This window comes from Cyanistes caeruleus, chromosome 3 (assembly GCF_971803275.1).
Source record: "Cyanistes caeruleus chromosome 3, bCyaCae1.hap1.1, whole genome shotgun sequence".
Classification (NCBI taxonomy): Eukaryota; Metazoa; Chordata; class Aves; order Passeriformes; family Paridae; genus Cyanistes; species Cyanistes caeruleus.
The window spans coordinates 9,554,483-9,560,520 of NC_141703.1; positions in this window are offsets into that span (position 1 = coordinate 9,554,483).

Genomic DNA, 6,038 nt, shown 5'->3' on the forward strand with positions numbered 1-6,038 from the left:
TCTGTGTGTGCCTGCTCACAGCCAAGGCTCCAGCAGCAGGGTGACACCAGCCACGCCGCTGCCAGCAGCTGGCTGCCATCCCACTGTGGTCCCATTAGGACAGAGAGCTGTGGGGATTATGTAATGTTTCTCTAAGTGACAAATGGAAAGGGAAAACCTCGGTGCAACTTCTTGCTGCACTTCTGAAACTAAAAAGCAAGTTGAATTTTTAAAAATGTACAGATTTATAAAAAGCAACACCAAAACTCAAATGTGTCCCCCTGGGATGGGATGAGAGGGGAGAACAGGGAATGAACTGATACAGCAGAAGGGTATGGGTTGTTTATTACCACCTCTTGTTCTAAATAAAGTAGCGTGCATTCCTAATGTATTCATCTACTCAACTCAGCAAGAGATTGGGGTATGCAAAGAATCTGGGACTGGGTTTAATTTTCATGCTAGTCAAAATGATTTTTCTTCAATCTATCATATACTGTATTTGACATATGGTTTTTCCCTTAATCAGTAATTGACTGGTACATGCTTTGTGCTCCAATGAAGGTAGATTTAATACACTGGACATCAGAATGAGCTATTTTTGTCTTTTGAATGACAAATTTAATTTTTGTAAGATGTATTGTATTATTGTTTCTGCTAATTTCACATTCTTCACCAGCTCTTCAGTCCATCATTTCATAACTAATGCTTTACTTCAAGAGAACAAGAATCCTGAAAACATCAAAGGTGCCTTGACATCTCTCAATAGATCATGACAGTCTCTTTCATTCTCCATATTTCTTAATGTGGAAAGGAAGAAACACAGGACTGTGGTAAACAGACTTATGAAAAGTGAGTCACTATTTCTTCAGTGATTTTAAGAGTGGAATTTCACTGTCAAAATTAAATGGACTAGGGGATTGAGCAATTTACCTGGCCAGCTGGTGGAGACACACCCATGTTGAAGGAAAATGTAAGTCACCTTCCATGAGAGAGTTTTCAATTATTTTCTTTGTCTAAAACTGATTTTTTAAGTCAAAATAATTTTTCTGGTTTCCTTCTGAATCTTGATTTTCTGTGTATTTTTTTTTCCATATGAAAACAAAGCATTTTGTGAAAAAAAAACTTAGATCTAGAGAAAAGTCTTAATAAATATACATTATTTTCTCAATCTTCTAAAAATGGATCACCTTATTTACTTTGCTTTTGATTCTGTTAAGAAATGAAGTTTTTGAGACTTCTCAATGCACAACTTTCTGGGCTGTGCTTCTGATTGCAAGCTTCCCTTCACTTTTATTTTCACTACTTCTTGTGTGACTGACAAAAGCCAAATGAATCTCTTTTACTGGCAGTCTTAATATGAATAACAAAGCAACTGGAGCTGTGAAGCACCACTTCTTGGCTAAAAACAAGTGGTGAGTGTACAGTGTGGAGGAGGGAGCAGGAGATAAGGGAACTGCTGGGTCTCCATTTTCTTTTTCTTAAACGTTAAATATACATGAAGTTAGTCTGATGGAAGAGGAGATTACAAGAAATGGATGTAAAACACTTTTTAAATATTCTAAGGGTATAAAAAAAAAAGTGTCAGGGTTTAAAAAACCACCCCAGCCAGATGACTGTCCTTTCCCTCCTTTAGGAGAAAGATTTGAACAATTTGCTTGAAGTCAGCACAAAGACTATGACTGAAATTCTGACATATAATAATAATACAATATAGCCTTGCTAGATTAGTAATAGGATTGTTCACCACAATCAGCCTTCCCCTTCCTCATCTGCATCTCTACTAAGGGCAATACAGAAAGAGAGGAAATGCAAGGGGACAAAAGGGCTGGAGTTTAGGCAGAGGGAACTGCAGTACTGCTGGTGGAGGACAGGACAGGACAGCTGGTGCCTTTGTCAAATGCCAGTGGACCACAGGAAGGTAAAATAAAAAGCCTGAGGGAGCACAGAACTGGGATGGGTCACACCTGGAACAGCAGCAAAACTTCCAGGCTTGGCTGTCCTTCCCACTAGCAGCAGAGCTAGAACCACAGGATGGATGCTAGGGGGGAATGGTTTTCTAGGTGACCTTCATGTTAACCAAAAACCACAGGAATATATCCCTTTTTCAAATGCTGAGTTTTGTCATTAATTTTAATTAGATTAGCTCTAACATTGAAGTTAGAAGCATTCTCTTAATACAGCAGAATAAAATGAACCAGTTTGCTCTCTTTAAATATTTTGTCATTTAAAGTGGAGTACTAGGAGAAAAAAATAAAGCACAAAACAAAACAAAACAAAAATGAATGTCACATTACAAATGCAATGAAAAAGCAGAAACATCAATTCAGCCAATGAAAAATACATTTCTGTTGATGCTCGAGGGCATATGAAAAGTGTTAAAATATATGAGTGAGGAAATGCACTCAGTCAGATGTACAAATGACAACGATTTGGGAAAAGATTCAAAACATTGTGAAAGAAATTCCAACAGACATCAACAAGCAGAACAAATATACTTTCCCAGATATGATGTCTGGGAGGTTGCACAGTAGCTCATTTGGCCATATGAGGTGACAATACATCAGAAGATAATGTTCCTACAATCCCAGTCTCTGCAGAAAAGGAAAAAAAAAAAAAAAAGGAAATAAAAAGGATATTAAAATTTGTAGCAATGATGCTCCTCTTTTTAGTTTTGGATGAATCAGTCACATTGAATTTTCTGTTTGTCACTAGCTTAACTATATATTTCCCCTTGGTATGAGTGTACCACCTGGTGCAAAGAGTAGTTTCTATTCACCTTTTTTATTTTCTTTGATATGTCATATTCCATTTCATCACAGTTTTCAAAACACATTTTGTTTTCTTTCATGGACATAACACTATTTTCCATTCCTACTAAGATAAACTTTTCACATGCTTTTTCAGTATCTGCCTCATTTTTTTCACAGTAACTGTGCACTTTGTGTCACAGCCAGTACCAAACCAGCCAAGGTCTCCTTCTGCTGTGTGGTGACAGGTTCACTGTGGATAAGGGAAATGCAGCAGTTCTTAGGTGGTGCTGTACTTCCTAGTTTGGGTGCTATTTGGCTTTAGAGTCTAATTTAAAACCAAGCATGTTAGCAGCAGTGACCTCAGCCAATGCATAATTCAGACCCTACCCCACTTCAGAGAAAAATAACTGAACTGCTGCCTCAGTCCTTCTGATATTATCACAGGGTCTGGTGCTAAGATAGCATGAGAAATAGAAGTCCCACAGGAACCAACATCTTTTCTTGCTTGGATCCTTGTTTAAAGGTTGCAAGGCTGGAACCTTCTCAGGGGACCTCTGTCACACAGCTTTTCTTATTGAATCTACAAAAAATTGATATTAGAGGCAGCTGTGGGACTGGGCTTTGACTGCTTTCTACTGCTTTCCTGTAGGAGTCCTGCTCATGACAGAAGTGGGAAAAGGCTTGAATGCCTCTTTTCCTTATGCAGAGTCCATCATATTCAGGCCAATTCCTTCAGCTCTTTGACTTGGAAGGACCCTTGGCAAGGTATGTGGTTGTTGCAGCTGTGACTTAGGACACATGAAGAGTGACTCTCCACAAATTTGCAGGTGGCCCTGAGCCAGAGGAGGAGCAGCCAGTGCACTGGAGGGCAGGGCTGGGATTCTGAAGGAACTGCTCGGGTGCAGTAAAGGTCTGGCAGGAACCTCACAAAGGTCAAGGATGCAAATGCAAACCTTGCACCTTAGAGAGGATTATACCACACAGTACTACAGGCTGGGAATTAGCTGTGAATAAAAATGACCTGGTGAACAAGCATCACCAGCATGCCCTTGCAGCAAAGGCCAACAGCATCCTGGGTTGCCTTGGTAAAAACGCAACCAGCAAGTCCAGGAGGCTGATTCAACACTTCAGGATTTGTAAGGACACTTCTGGTGTGCTCTATCCAGAATTTTGGCTGCCCAGTGCAGGAAAGGTACAGTCATGCTGAGTGAGTCCTGCAGATGGCAGTGAGGATGGTCAGAGCACTCTACATAAGAGAAGATGAGGTGGGATTGTTGAGCCTGGAGAAAGAAGTAAAGGCTTAAGAAGATCTGACTGTTTCCTGACCTGAAGATACAAAACTGGTGGTGCCAGACACATGAACTAGTACAACAGCAGTAGTAGCACCTCACTTTTATAATATCTTTATGTATCTTGAGAAAATAATACTCATTAGAAATGCTTTAAATTAGAATTTTTCCATTTCAAGTTATATGCAGAATAATTGTACTCCAAAAGATATTGTTGCTCCAAAGTGTGGCACTTACGAGTGTGGGAATGACAAGATTTAGATGGATTTAATTCAGCTGCTTCTACATGTGCCCTGACTAACATAAATGGTGGCACACTAATTAATACATGAGCATGAGCTATGTTTCTTGAGGATCCCTGCCTCTCCAAGGAAATGAAGCAGGCAGATAGTAGGTCTTATAACCTCAAGTATTTATTCATTGCATTTTATCTCTGTACTGACTTTTTATTGAATATAATGGTATTAATTCTCTTGAAATACTTTTATGGTCCTTGTGACTTTAGCATATGGCTTCTCATAAACAGTAATGAACATCTCTGTTAGATTTAGAGATGGCGTATTTTTCCCTGAGAGAGATTTTATGTACAGACTTACCAAGATTCATTGGAACTGCCCACTGACGGTAAGAGTGGGCAGTGATTTGCACTCGGTATTTGGAAATATTCAACAAGCTTTTAATGTCTTACATGTTAGAAACATCCTTGCCATTGATTTCATTTTCCAGTTTGAGCTCTGAACATGAAACCAGGTAAGTCATTCAGACATTTCAAACAATTACTTTTTTGTACAGACAAAAGGCACATTGTGTGAAATTGCACTGAACCACAACTTGTGTCATCAGCAAAGGTCAGATCTTCCTGGGGACACAGAGGAGATCCTTATCACTTGAACTAAGTTTCAGTGGGTGTTCCTTCTCTGGACTGACTGCCCAGGGATGCAGGGCAGGCTTTTGCAGTCGATTTCACATCTGTTCACCATAGAAAAAGAGATAGTCGCAATACTGAAGTCAAAGAGAGATTTCTGAGGCAATGGTACTTGCTACTTTGTTATGAACTCTGCTACTTTGGCTTTCTCGCTGTCTTTTCCCATTTTGCCTCGATTTACTTAATCTTCCTGGCACATTTCTATTGTCTCTGCCTTCTTTCCAGTCCTCCTTGCCCTTTGTGAAACCCAGGCGTTCCCAACCCTTGAACTCCCAGTGTTGGATGGTGACTTAGGACAAATGGTACATGTGGACTGTTTCTGATAAGCTCTGTGAGCAGAGTATATTTGAGATGGGCTGACATGTTCCTGCTCCTTTTCACTGCCAGAGTGGGCTCCAGCAGCCTCTCTGAGGTATTTTGGGAGCAGTGGGTGGCCAGAAGGTGGAGGCTGAAGCCTGCCCAAGCATCCACTTGCTGATATATCGTTCATTTAGACAGAGAAGCTGTAAATGGATGCAACACACTCACCACAGATTAATTCTTTGGAGACTGTAAGATACCAAAGCATTTCTCTCAAGCACAGCACAATGTGCACACTGAGGTGTGCAGGCTGTGCTTGGGTTTGTTTTTGGGGAAAGCTGTATATCAGCCTTCTGCTTCATACTGAGTAAAAGGTTGAAATCTTTGGGATATATATATATATTATAACATGGTGAAAAAGTCTATTTTTCAGACTACATATGACTAAACTTTAGCTGTAACTCTTAAACAAAAAAAAAAATCAACTTGAAGCAGGTATCTTGAAGAAGCAACTCTAGCACAAACAACAAATGTTTCATAAAGTAAAAACTGAGTTTTTGCTGCCAGAAAGTACCAGAAACATTAAGTGCCAGTGTTATTTCTGCATATAATATCACAAGTTTTCACATATTCTACCAAACTGTTTATTTTTTTCTCCCTCTTTTATTTGAAATTCTAAGTCAGAACCATGATTCTGAATTTCATGTGGTTTTGAAGTCTTTAGCTTGGCATGTCCATGTTCTTCATCAATTATTGTTTAATTCCTTTATATATATATATATATATATATTAATA